Raw genomic sequence first — 12,528 nt, 5'->3', positions numbered from 1 at the left:
GGTCCAGATGGATTGTGTCACGTCCAGACTGAAGCACCATTGGCAGCATGCAGCAGCCTCGGATTAGTCGAGGAAAGTCACGAGGGAGTGTCTGTCAGCGGCCAAGATGAAAAGGAACCGCTCACATTTTCTTGTCTCTCGAGTTATGTATCCAGCATTCAACTTCCAGGAACCTCGTGGGCAACACAAGTTGTTGATAGCTTTGGTGTGGAGGCTGTAGTCTTCACGGAAGTGGCTTTGGCGAAGAAACGCGACCAGGCACCTTTCCTGAGGAAGTCATTAGATGCTACAGTTTCATCCAGCGGAATGCTGTCACTGCGTGCCTTCATTTATGGTCACCCTATAACTGTCAACGACATAAGCGGCGATGTTGTTCCTTGCGGCCTAAGCGACTTGGAGAGTGTGCTTCACAAGTTTCACAACCTGCACGTATGCGCTGGTGGCACCGGTGGCGAGATGTACCACAACATCCAACCCGAGTGTGCATGTATCGACGCATGTGGCGTGTGGCGGCACAGAAACTGCATGTTATTTTCTGAACAAGCAAGTTGCGACCGTTGCGAAAGATTGAAAGACACACTCCGGATACATTACTCCCGTATGAAGAAGAGAGGAGAAATGAAGCACATTCGTCGTTTAAGCAGCCCTTCCAAAAAAGCCCGCATTGACCTTTTGCGGAAGGCAAGAATTTCCTGCTACAGGTCCAAAGTGCGACTTCTAAAAGGAAAAAAAAAGCTTGAGGCGGAACTGAGCAAATGCAAAGCCAAGCTTAAACAATTAAGTGATGAAACACTTGACCGCATTTCTCGTGATGCGAACCTTACTGAGGCACAGCAGCTTGTGTTAAAGGAATGTGTGGCTGCTGGCAAGACTGGTTCTAAGAAGGGACGACGATACTCGGACAGCTGGGTCCTGCTTTGCTTGCTCCTTCATATCAGGTCACCAGCAGCCTACAGGTTCCTGATGGAAAACGAAGTGCTCGCATTGCCGTCAGTCCGAACAATACGCCGGTATGTCTCTATGGTGGGATTTAAGTAGGGATTTGACAGCAAGTTCTTTTCTGCTCTGAAAAGGAAAATAGAAAAAATGGACGACTTCAAGCGACATGGGATTATCATGTTCGATGAAATGCAGGTTAGAAAAAGTAAACGTGTCAATTCTCGCACAATGACATATGTAGGGCTGGCAACAGACGCTGGAAACGCTGATGAGCTCGCTGATCACGCCCTCGTTTTCATGTTCTGTCCTTTTGGCGATAGCTACGCTCAACCTATAGGGGTGTTCGCAGCAAAAAATGCAACCAAAGGCTCCATTCTCGCTCAGTTGCTTCTCCAAGCTATTGTGATGCTCGAAGAAGCCGGTGCAAAGATTCATGGGTTTGACTGTGATGGCGCGTCAACAAACAGGAGCATGTGGAACATTCTAGGTGTTAACGGAAGCCTCAAGGAGAGCTGCAACTCGTTCACGCACCCAGTTGAGCCTGAAAGAAAAGTTTTTGCGTTTTCTGACACTCCACACTTGTTTAAGTGTGTGAGAAATAGACTTAAGCAGCAGCGATACTTGAAAAACGAAGGACAGTGGATCAAGTGGGAGTACTATGCTGAAGTCTACATGGAAGACGTTGCCAACGCGGGGGGCCTAAAAGTCTGCCCGAAAATAACGCACTCTCACATATACCCGAGTAACTGTGAGAAGATGCATGTGAAGTTAGCCACCCAAGTCTTTAGCCGCTCCATGGCGGCGGGTATTCAGTTTTATCGGGAACAAGGTATCCGCAAACTCATAGGCAGCGAGAAATTCAAGAATTCACGTTGTTTTTAAACAATTTGTTTGATGCACTGAACAGACGATTTCCAGCAGAAGGGATCACAACGAACAGCCGAGACCTCGAAATTCTCAAGCATGGAATTGACTGGCTGGACAGCTGGGAAAGAGAACTGGAAAGTGGCAACATTATAAAAGACATGTTCTTGACAAAGAGCATTTGCGAGGGACTTCGAGTCACATTGAAGTCCACTTTGGATCTTTGTGAGGTGCTGCTTGATTGCCACAACTTCAAATATGTCCTAACCAACAAAATGAACCAAGATCCTATCGAGCGGTTCTTTGGCAAAATACGGTTGGCAGGAAGCCAGAATGATCACCCTTCGATGCCCACCTTTATGCAGCTTTACCAGACGCTGTCGATCTACAGTATCCTTATACCTCCGAAGTATGGCAATTGCAAAGTCGTTGAGGGTGAGGAACCATTGCTGGATGCGTCATATTTCAGGGCCCTCATTAGAACAGACGACAAAGTGGCATCATGCCCAGGATTCATCAATCAAATTAAAGAAAAGCTAGACGATCTAGTTTCAGTAGAAGACTGGGAATGTGAAAATATCGTTCGGAAACACAAATCAGACGGAGGGCAAATTACAGACTGCATACTTTATTATGTCACCGGTTTTTTGAGCAGAAAGATGCGAAGAGTTACCAGCTGCGCTGCTTGCTTGTCAGCCTTCAGCGTAAAAAAATAATTCTTTTGCTGAAGCAGCTCTAACAAATGTGAAGACCAGAGGGGGTCTTACCCACCCTAACGTCAACATATTTGACCTTCTAAAGCATACGGAGCGGTTTTTTGTTGAATATGTAGACTGCCACATGGTGTACTGGGACACCATAGACGCAGTAATAGATACATACACGATGACATTCCCATGTGCTGATCACAAGGAAGAAGTACTCGCACAGCTCCTTCACTATTACGTCAGCATGCGTATTAGGCAGCATTGTAAGCACACCAATGCAGTCATGACAAAGCAGTGTCAAGAAAAAAAGAAACAGGCCAAGCTGTGCTCATCCTAGATGATAGAGGATGATTCGCTCAGTGTATCGTCCAAATAAACGAATGCAGTGATCATCACAATTGCAGTGACGGTCTTGGCTCTTGATTACACGAAAGTAGCCCAGTAGGTTGTGATTCACTGTGTTTTGTGCGTAACCTAGCGACTACAGGAAATCACATCTCTCAGAGAGGCTACTTGTAGTAATAAATTTGTTTGTTCAACAGAATGGCTATTCAGGCCGCATTTGAGCAAAAAAAAAAAGCAAATTGTGCTGTTAATGTCCCGAAGGGGCATATGGGCATTAATAGATGCCGCAATGGAGGGCTCCAAACTTAGACCACATAGGATTCTTCACATCACACAGCACACGGGCACCTTTTGCGTTGTTTCGCGGCCACCGCAGCCGGCATTACACCTACGTTCTCGGGCCTAGTGCTAGAGACAACCACTCAGCATCGTCGGTGCCGACCTGAGGGATAAGATTGGCAGAAACAACGCCAGTGGCATTTCCAGTAACTATTTGCGTTTCGCGTACCTAATTGTGGACTGCACTTGCTATTAAAAAGCCGCAAATGGACACGTGGATTTTTGTTTTGGTCCCGGCGTTCGCGTGTATAGCGGCAGTGGCGTTCTGCAATACAGCACAAGAGCGCGGGTTCTATTCGCGGCTGCGGAGTAAGTATTTCTGATGCAGGCGAAATGCGGAAACGTCCTTGAGGTTTCTGTGCAAATTAAAGAACTCCAGGTGGCCGAAGTTAACCATGTTCTCAACACGGCGGTCATCTCGCAGCATTGGCGCAATACACTGCTCAAGCTATGTTTGAATGCACGCGTAGGTTCTTCAGGCCAAATGTGGGCGCGTTGAGTCCGACCTTTTATATTTAAGAGGCAGTGTAGTTAACTATGCTCACAGCAGTCGCGCCGATGAACGAAAAAAAAATTTGCTATGAACGCATTTCGATAACGAGCTCGGAAGCAGCACAGGGCTGCGTCCTCGCTGCTGTTCCGCCCATTCATACAGTCTCAGCAAGAAAAACACGAAGTAGCCCAAAATTATTTGGTGTAGACAGCAGTTTCAATCCTTCGTTGTCTTGCCGCACTTCACAAAGCACGCGTACACGCAGCGGCACCGAAAGATCCCGTGGCATCTGCATTACGGCTGCCGAAGCTCGGCGACTAGGGGCCCCGGGTGCGTAGCGCCATCTGTCAGCGTTCGAGAGAAGCGCAGGGAGCGGCGAACAAGTCCTGGTCGCGCCGCCGAGCGCAGTGTCAACACCTAAATATATTCTTACACCGTGACCTCAAGCAAACCTTGGCACTGTTTTATAAATTTTGAAAACAAGTATATTGGAACCTTTGCTTCAGCCTTACAGGACTTGGCTGACAAATGATCCAATACGCAGCCCCATGATTAATTAAGAAACTAACTTCAACATGTTTTTCAGTACAAAAACCTAGTCTCTGAACACTCCAAGAATATTTTCTGTAAGCGTCTTTCTATTTCTTCAGTGTTATTATGTGTATATGCATTTCAGTTTGCACGTGTCTTTTGGTAGCGAAACATCCTATGTGTGTTAATGAACACTCGTGAGCGTTTACCATAGGTGGTTGCATTTGAAAATTTTATTCCCCTCTTCTGCTTTGTGCTCTTTACCTATTTTTTTTCTTTACTGCTTGTGCTTGCTGTATGCCCTCCTCATATCATAGGGATGTGACGAAATCTGACTCGACATAATTGTCTTACCGATACAAATGGCTTAGTAGTCTTATAAATCTAATACTGCTCATGTTGCCGATACTGGCAAGCATCAGACTGATACAGAGTTGTGGTGCAGTTTTCATATACAATAATAACGCATTCTGACGTGCTTACCAAACAATGTGAAACATTTAGACTCTTTTATAAGCATAGCATTCATATTGTGTTTAGAGTACAATCAAAATTATGCTTGATATGTATCTGGTCTAAAGGGCAACTGCACCACTTTTTGAAAATTCCAAGCTACTCAAGGATTCAAATCTATACAAGCTGTAGGTAAAGCATGCCAACAGTTCTGGCGTCAGCATTTAAAATATTGACATATTCAAAGATTAAGTTTAACCTTTTCCTCACAACACCGGAGGAGTGCAGAGAAGGTTGGTGTGACATCACGGAAGGCCAGATTTCAAATGTTCACTGTCGTCGACCACCCCCTGTCGTGCCTTGTTACGTGCTGCTCAACAACGGTAGGCGACATTTGCTTTCGACGACCTTAGATTTTTTTCCTTGAAAACAAGCCTTGATGCATTGGAAATGTAGCGGTACCTTCGATGACATCATAATGCAGACCCCAACTTGGTGCTATGCGCTGCGGAGAAGCTTCAACGCCGTCAGGATTTCAGACAGCATTTACATCGTCATTTCAAATACTCGCCCGAAAGGACTTTGCATGCTTTACCTTCAAGTTTCATACATTCACCCCCTTTAAGCTCTTCTAATTTCTGAAACCTATGCAGTTGCTTTTTCAATGTCAAACTTGGCTAGTTATGAAACTTACTATATTTGTGCCATTAAAATGCTGATGCTTGAAATCATCTGCTTCCCAGAGCCTCCATTGCTAACGAGTAAAGCTAGCACAAGGAAGCATGCCTTTTCTAGGCACATAACTTTCATCCTTAGAAGCACCTGATGTAACATCGCTCCATCCATTGCGAGATGAAGTCCCCTCCAATATCTCGCCTATTAACCATGTCCTCCTGCTCTAGATGCGGCCACCTTATCCCTGCGAATTAAACTAATCTGACCTGCCCACCTGACTCTCTGCTATGTCTTTCTTGCAACAGAATCTATTCCTTTAGTATAATGGATCATCAGTTATCCGTCCTCCACATACTCACTGTGTACATTTCCTTGATTTCAGCTAGCATTTCCTTACCTCCTACTTGCTCCCTAACTCATTAGGATATCCTCAAACCCTTTATCGTTGCCCTGCCATGTTACTTTCCATGCTTCACTGCGCTGTCCTTAATTAAAATACCACCCTGAGTATCACTCTCAGAGTTTTCCCTCATAAGTGAGTGCAAACAAGATATCATGCTTTCCTCTTGAGGAAAATAGGTTACCTGGTTTTCATGGCTCAGTTCAGAATATTTGCCAGCTACGCTACACTACTGATCTCAATAAAAGTCCGACTCCGGGGCCACTTTACTATTCTATACACATGAACACATCACGAGAGGCACGTTTTGAAGACTGTGTCATGTGCCTGTGCGTGCTTAACAAAATTAAACGTTTTTCTTCCTTTTTCCACACTCAACATGGACAAGAATAAGCTGGATGGTCTCCGCCACAGTTCACACAATATGTTAGAAGGTGGAAGTGATCTGGGCTAAAGGATGCTGCTGATGCCCAAAATTTTGAAATTGCCAGAACTGCCTCTGTTCACATAAACTGGGCTCCAGGGGCGGATTTATGCCGCGATGGGGAGGAAAATCTTTCCCAAGCAAGACATTTCACATAGGCAAACCAAACTGAACCCTATCTTTCAGACAAAAAAGCGCCCGTAAATACATGGTCCAAATGTGATTCTCCCCCCAAACCACCTCCTCCAGGAGTGACCCATAAGTCTACCACTGCTTGGCCCATGCCCATTTCTGTAACAACTAATGCCAATGGGGTGCAGAGTGCTTTTCATGTCAGGTGTGATTTTTGTTTTAGGAAGGGGCATAGAACTAAATTTAAAAAACAACCTTTTTATTTTCCTCACATCACATCATTATTTTTTACACAGCAATTACAAAATGGTATTGTGAACTCAGACATTTTCTTTTTATAGACATCAAAACTTTTTCAAAATAAAAATTTGCTTCGTGTTCGTAGACTTGTGGGTTGTTGATGTTTTGCTGAAGGCACCGAGTTTCTGTAAATTTGGGCTGAGCCCGACAAAAACATTGCTTCTGCAGCCAAATTGTTCAGGCTATAAATTTGCACCACGCTGTATTGGGCGAGTTGGATGCAGTTCATCTTGAAGACGAGCCAAAAGCAGACAAAGGACCGGCAAAAGAGAAGATGACACGGACACTGTCTAACAATTGAAGGTTTAATGGAAAAATCAGAAAATATATAAGGTGAAAACGCATGAAACTTAAAACGAAAGAAAAACAGAAAAACATCAAGAATTAACTGCACAGGAAAGGCACTTATTAAGGAATGCTGTCTCGTTTCTCTGCAAAGCAACAGATGGTTTTGCTACACACGTGTACGAGTTCTTAGCGATGCAACATGCTGTGAAAATTTGCCTGCCTATCTGGTTACTACTCTTGCATGCTATCGACGTGTTATGTAAGTCCCGCACGCAGAGATGACCTTCATGTTCCTTGCATTCGTAGCAGTGTAGCACGAGGTTATAAGAAGGGGATTTTTTCCTTGTGAAGAAATTTTTCACACTCTTTCAATCTGACGTTTCAGCACCTAGCCGTTTGAGCGCATTACAAAGGAACCCTACACACCACCCCTTCGTTGCAACTAATGAACTTGTCTACATGCGACACAGTGCACCTTTGAACCTCCTTTCTGGAAGAGGCCGGTACCAGCCTCTTATTCACTGCAGCAAACACTTTCTAAACTTTATGAATGGCGGAGAACACCACCTGCACATTGTGTCACGCTGCGATCTTTCCTAGACGATGAGAGACACCGTGCAGATACCCAGATGGACACGACCTTCTTCTGTGTCTCTTCCTGGTGCCCCTGAGGGGAAGGTGTAGCCTTTTTCTTCAGCTCTCCAACGAGTCTTTCCGCCAACCGAGCAAGGTTCTTCTCTTAAATTTGGCACTGCAGGCATACTGAAGTCACTATAAGAACTGCAAAATAAGTCATATCAGCACACTACTTTTGGCTCTGGGACTCAGCTAAAGTGCCTTAGAACAAAGATGTTTCAGGCGTTTTTTTTGGTCTGCTCTATCCTTTCAAAGGATAATGAGGATGAGGAAATTAAGTGTTCCCATGCAGTTTTCTGCTCTACCTATGGCACCACTCACCCACCGTATATAACAATTAAGCGTGAATGGGTGTAAATGTCTCCCTACTCTCCTATGGAGAGAAATATACGTTAAGATTCACAAGACTAACTTGAGCTCCCTAGAAATTGGAAAAAAAATTTAATTGTAAACTATGTGACTTAACATCCCTCAGCGACGCGTGAGCTATTAGGAACACCACAGCGGTGGACACCAGATTAACTTTGACCAGCTGGGGTTCTTTAGGGTGCACGTGCAATGCCCAGCAATTGAGGTTTTCTGAATTTCTCCTTGACTGAAGTCATACTGACCTAGCCACATGCCGCGGTAAGGCCGCTGACCTAGTGGTTCAAATTGGAGGAGTAGATAGAACAGCAGCACGAAAAACTATTTTGTAAAAAGGACTCGAGAAAGAAAAAAACTTGCAAAGACAAAGCTAGGAAAATGCGGTAAATATCTTTACTCTGTTAATATCCTACAAGAATCTGCTCGAGCATTTCGAAAAACAGAACCCAAAGCTATCTGCACCCAGTTTATACATTTTACATCACTGCATATATCCTCATATATGCAACCAAGATATACAATGCACCATTTCCAAACGCAGTTCTCACTCTGTCAGACAAGAAATAATGATCTAATTCTAGACGAAGAAGGATAGGGTTTTCGCATAGTTCACCTGAACAGACATGTGAAAGCATGTGTTTAGCCTGATTGGCTCATGGTTTTGTTGTACTAGGTCGTCGGCAAGTCTGGCAAGGATATTAGACGAGGTTAAGCTCTGATCGAGGCTAAGGTGAACCGATCTATTCACGCCTGCAAGCTGATGAAGATGACAAAATGCAGTGCATAGTGCAAGAGTGTGTTGTACTTTAACACGAGGCGTGATCGGCTGTGCCGACAGCTGTGTGCACTAGAGAACTGGCCATCGAAGCTGACCTGTTCGTTTGAAAAACAAAAGTAGGAGACTTTTATTCCAGGCCACACTGCTGGAGAGCTTATTTACAGAAACATGCGCAGACATGCAATTCTCTTTATGTGACAGTAACCAATGGAAGCCAGACAAACAGTCTGGCTAGAGAGCACTTCAGGTCTTTCGTATTTGAAGGCTTTATGGAATTTTCATAACCATAAAAAAAAAACAATTTTGAGGGGCGGGCAGAGAGAACTTTTTTTGCTTTCAATAGCTTGAAGCATCAGAGTGGCATCGAGCACAGTGCGCCATCGAAGCCCTGTATGTAGTTAGAAATTGCACTCGATGAAATTGCTATGCACGCCAAATCTTCTGAGATCCTGCATGATAACTCTTTCCCCCTTGTGGAACAGTGGATAGCTGAGTTAGTCGAGACAGCCTGATGATGACGGTGGGCGTGTCCTTTGAATCAGGTGGGCACAGCTGGTGTGGTGCCCAGCCAGAGTAGACAAACACATGCACATAGCACACACAACTAGTTACTCCCTACACATAACGCATGCACATGCATGAACAAACACACACATATAGACAGCTGGAACAGAAATGACTGCAGCACATCGTAAGCTTGGTGGCCATTTCAGTGACTGCTGCCACATGACACCCCCAACCAGTGTTTTTAGAAGTGCTCCTAGTATCGTCGGCACACAGCACCGAACAGCCAGCAAGGTGCTTCTCGATGGTCTCCACTGGGACTCCGATATTACGTTTGCTGCTGTGATCGCGATCCAGTTCCTCTAGCTGGGTGGGAAATGGAGACCCAAACGCCTGTAGAATTTGTCATCCGCGGTGGACTAGAAAGGCCTTGGCAGGAGAGAGCCAAGTGTTCCGCAGTTTTGTCTGCTTGCCCACACATTCAGCATAGCGCCTGATCAAATCGGCGCCATGGAAGGTAAGGGCAGCTTTTCGGTAGCCTTGTGAAGGCCGTAACGGATTTCCAGCGAGCATCTCCACTCCCAGACATAGGAACTATAAACTCTGGGCGAAGGTCTTATTTTCCAAGGTTAATTCTCAATCCGCCGTGTTGCTTCCAGCCAAACAGGCAACCACAGTCTTCTTGGAGCTGAGCCGTCGGTTCAAACGAGTAACCACATTCTGGCAGTCGCTCAGCAGAAATTGCAAATCCTTGGCGGGTATTCCACAGGCAGTACTAGATCGTCCGCGAAGGTTTTACCCGGCAGTTAGCGGTCGTCATCCATGCCAGCTGAGGCGGAAACCGATGTGCGACCTTAGCAGCTCTCGCTCGATGCTCACCGACGACAGACACCCTTGGCGCAGACCTTTCTTCACTGCGATGGGGCCGATCGAGGACCCGAAGTGCGCGACGACCGTGTTTTCCTCACAGAGACGTACAATGTCGACCAGCAGATGCTCCGGAGGCCCCAGGTCCGAGTTCGACAGGGAGGTAAAAATATGGGCAAAAGCACGGCATGGGGTACGCTGTCGTACTCTTGCTCGGCATCGAGTATCTCCGTGTGGGCGAACTAAGTCCCTCTGAGCCGACGGTCTGGACGAATTTCAATTCATTTTATACAGTTCATGGGTGCGAACTCCGCCGCAAGCCATGGCCGCCGCCTCGCCTTAACACATGCGCTTTAAAGACATTTCGACCAAATTTTAAAACAAAACCTAACAGTTGTACTATTATAGGAGATTATTTAAGCTGTAATTGAATATTACAAACGGTTTATGTTGATTTTATGCGCCCTTTTGTTTATTTATGTTGTCACGTGGGTATCTGCGTGTCACGAGCGATATAGCCCCCTACGTCGCTGTTGACACGCGCATGTCAGAATCCCTTGGCTTTTTTTAATGATAACTCAAGAGGCAGTGCCCTACTTTTTGAAGCTAGGTCAGGGTGTCTTGGAACGCGCAGCTACAAAAAGAAATTTAACGAAGAAGATGACACTTGTGCAGTATTTGGTAGATCTGTGGAAGCAATTGAACACCTCATAATTAAAAATGATGGTATCCATCCGGATGTCGATGCAAGCACAGTCACTCTTCCTGAGGCCCTAGGGTTTAAAGATAACAATGATCATGTAAATAAATCTGCAGTGGAAGTTAGCAAAAAGCGATTGGAGGATTGGTGGCTGAAAAGCAGAGATGTGGCATAATGTTAGAATTGTAGGAAACTGTAGGTAAAGATGATAGCGATTCTGAATGAGAATTGCCAACACAGTAAACAAAAAATAATAAAGAAAGAAAAGCTGCGCATGGTGGCAATTGCCACCGCCCCGTTTCAAAGGGGGCGCTCCCATCCATCCATCCATCCGGTTGGAGCGCAGCTGAAGCGGTTGCTGGGCAACGCTAACTCAAGGTAGTTTGGTAGCCGCACCGCCACTAGCATACGTACGCGACGCGCCGAGCTGGGCTCCAGTGGTGTTTTCGCAACAAAAAGTCATCGCGAAAACCAGGTCAAAGGATGTCGAAATGGAAGAAAAGGAACAACTAAATAGTGCTCCTCCAACCGATACAGCCGCCGCGGTGGCGCAGTGGTTATGGTGCTCGCCTGCTGACCCGAAAGACGCAGGTTCGATCCCGGCCGCGGCGTTTGAATTTCTTTGGAGGAGAAATTCTAGCGGCCCGTGTACTGTGCGCTGTCAGTGCGCGTTAAAGAACCCCAGGTGGTCGAAATTTCCGGATGCCTCCACTACGGCGTCTCTCATAGCCTTAACCGCTTGGGTACGTTTAACCCCATAAACAAAACCATGAAACCAATACAAATACTATGTTCCGAATATTAAATGAATGAAAACTGGAAACATATGTTAGGATATGCAATAAAAAAAAAGATCTCCTGGTCAAAGAGCATATCGTCAAAGGGACAAGTCTTTGTGGGAAAAATCGCCCACTTTTGCTTCTAAACTGGTTTTGCATGAGTCAATCATGTTCCCGCCGTCTTTCTTCTCCCGATTAGAGACGCCTTGGTAAGAAGAGGGTATGAGTAGTATCCGCATGGCCCTCCCGGTCAGAAGACACATGATTTGCTCGTCACACCAGAGACACGTGCGCCGGTGACGTATGCAGGGTGAGGTGTATTGAAAGTGGGCGTTTTCTTTTTTTGGTTTCTACTTCAGCAGGTATGGAAAGGCGCAGCACAAAGATGCGGCTCTAGATGCACGTGAGAAAGGAAGGAACGGGTGTTGGGTATTCTTGGACACAATTATTATGTGGTGCGGGGCGACTGGTTGCGGGAGGGAGGCGCTCTTGAAGGGGCGTGGCGACGCCTTGTGCTGTTCTGAGCCATACCATTCACTCACTTGTTCTCTATTTCGTTTCTGCGAGCTCTGCGGAGCATGAGGCAAGTCTCGGAATGCCGTCCAATGTTTATGTTCTGGGTTAGCTAAGAAGTGGATTGGAACAGTGTAAAACTTCGACTGAAATTTTGGTCATGTCTCGGGTACCTTTGGGGTCGGTGCAATCTAGATGACCGGTAGCTCCATGCGCTCCCTAAAGAAGCTCCAAGCGTAATTCTTACCCTGCTTCTATTTTTCAGCTTTTTGTTACACCAGTGCAAGTCGTCAGGCACTTCCCAAAGAGATTTCGTCCATTAGGTCTTCATCTCTTTCTATTTGGGGCAACGAGGAATATTTACCTGATGAAAAAGATGCCCACAAATCAAGCTAGAAAAATGCATAGCCGAGTGCCCCACTGGAGAGACATTTAATGGATAACAATCCTCGCGTCCTGAAGAGCAAACCATGTGTCCTTACTCTTCTCCGCAAA

Source organism: Amblyomma mixtum, chromosome 10 (assembly GCF_055824585.1).
Source record: "Amblyomma mixtum isolate Tamu chromosome 10, ASM5582458v1, whole genome shotgun sequence".
NCBI lineage: Eukaryota > Metazoa > Arthropoda > Arachnida > Ixodida > Ixodidae > Amblyomma > Amblyomma mixtum.
Note: the sequence above shows the minus strand (reverse complement) of the source record.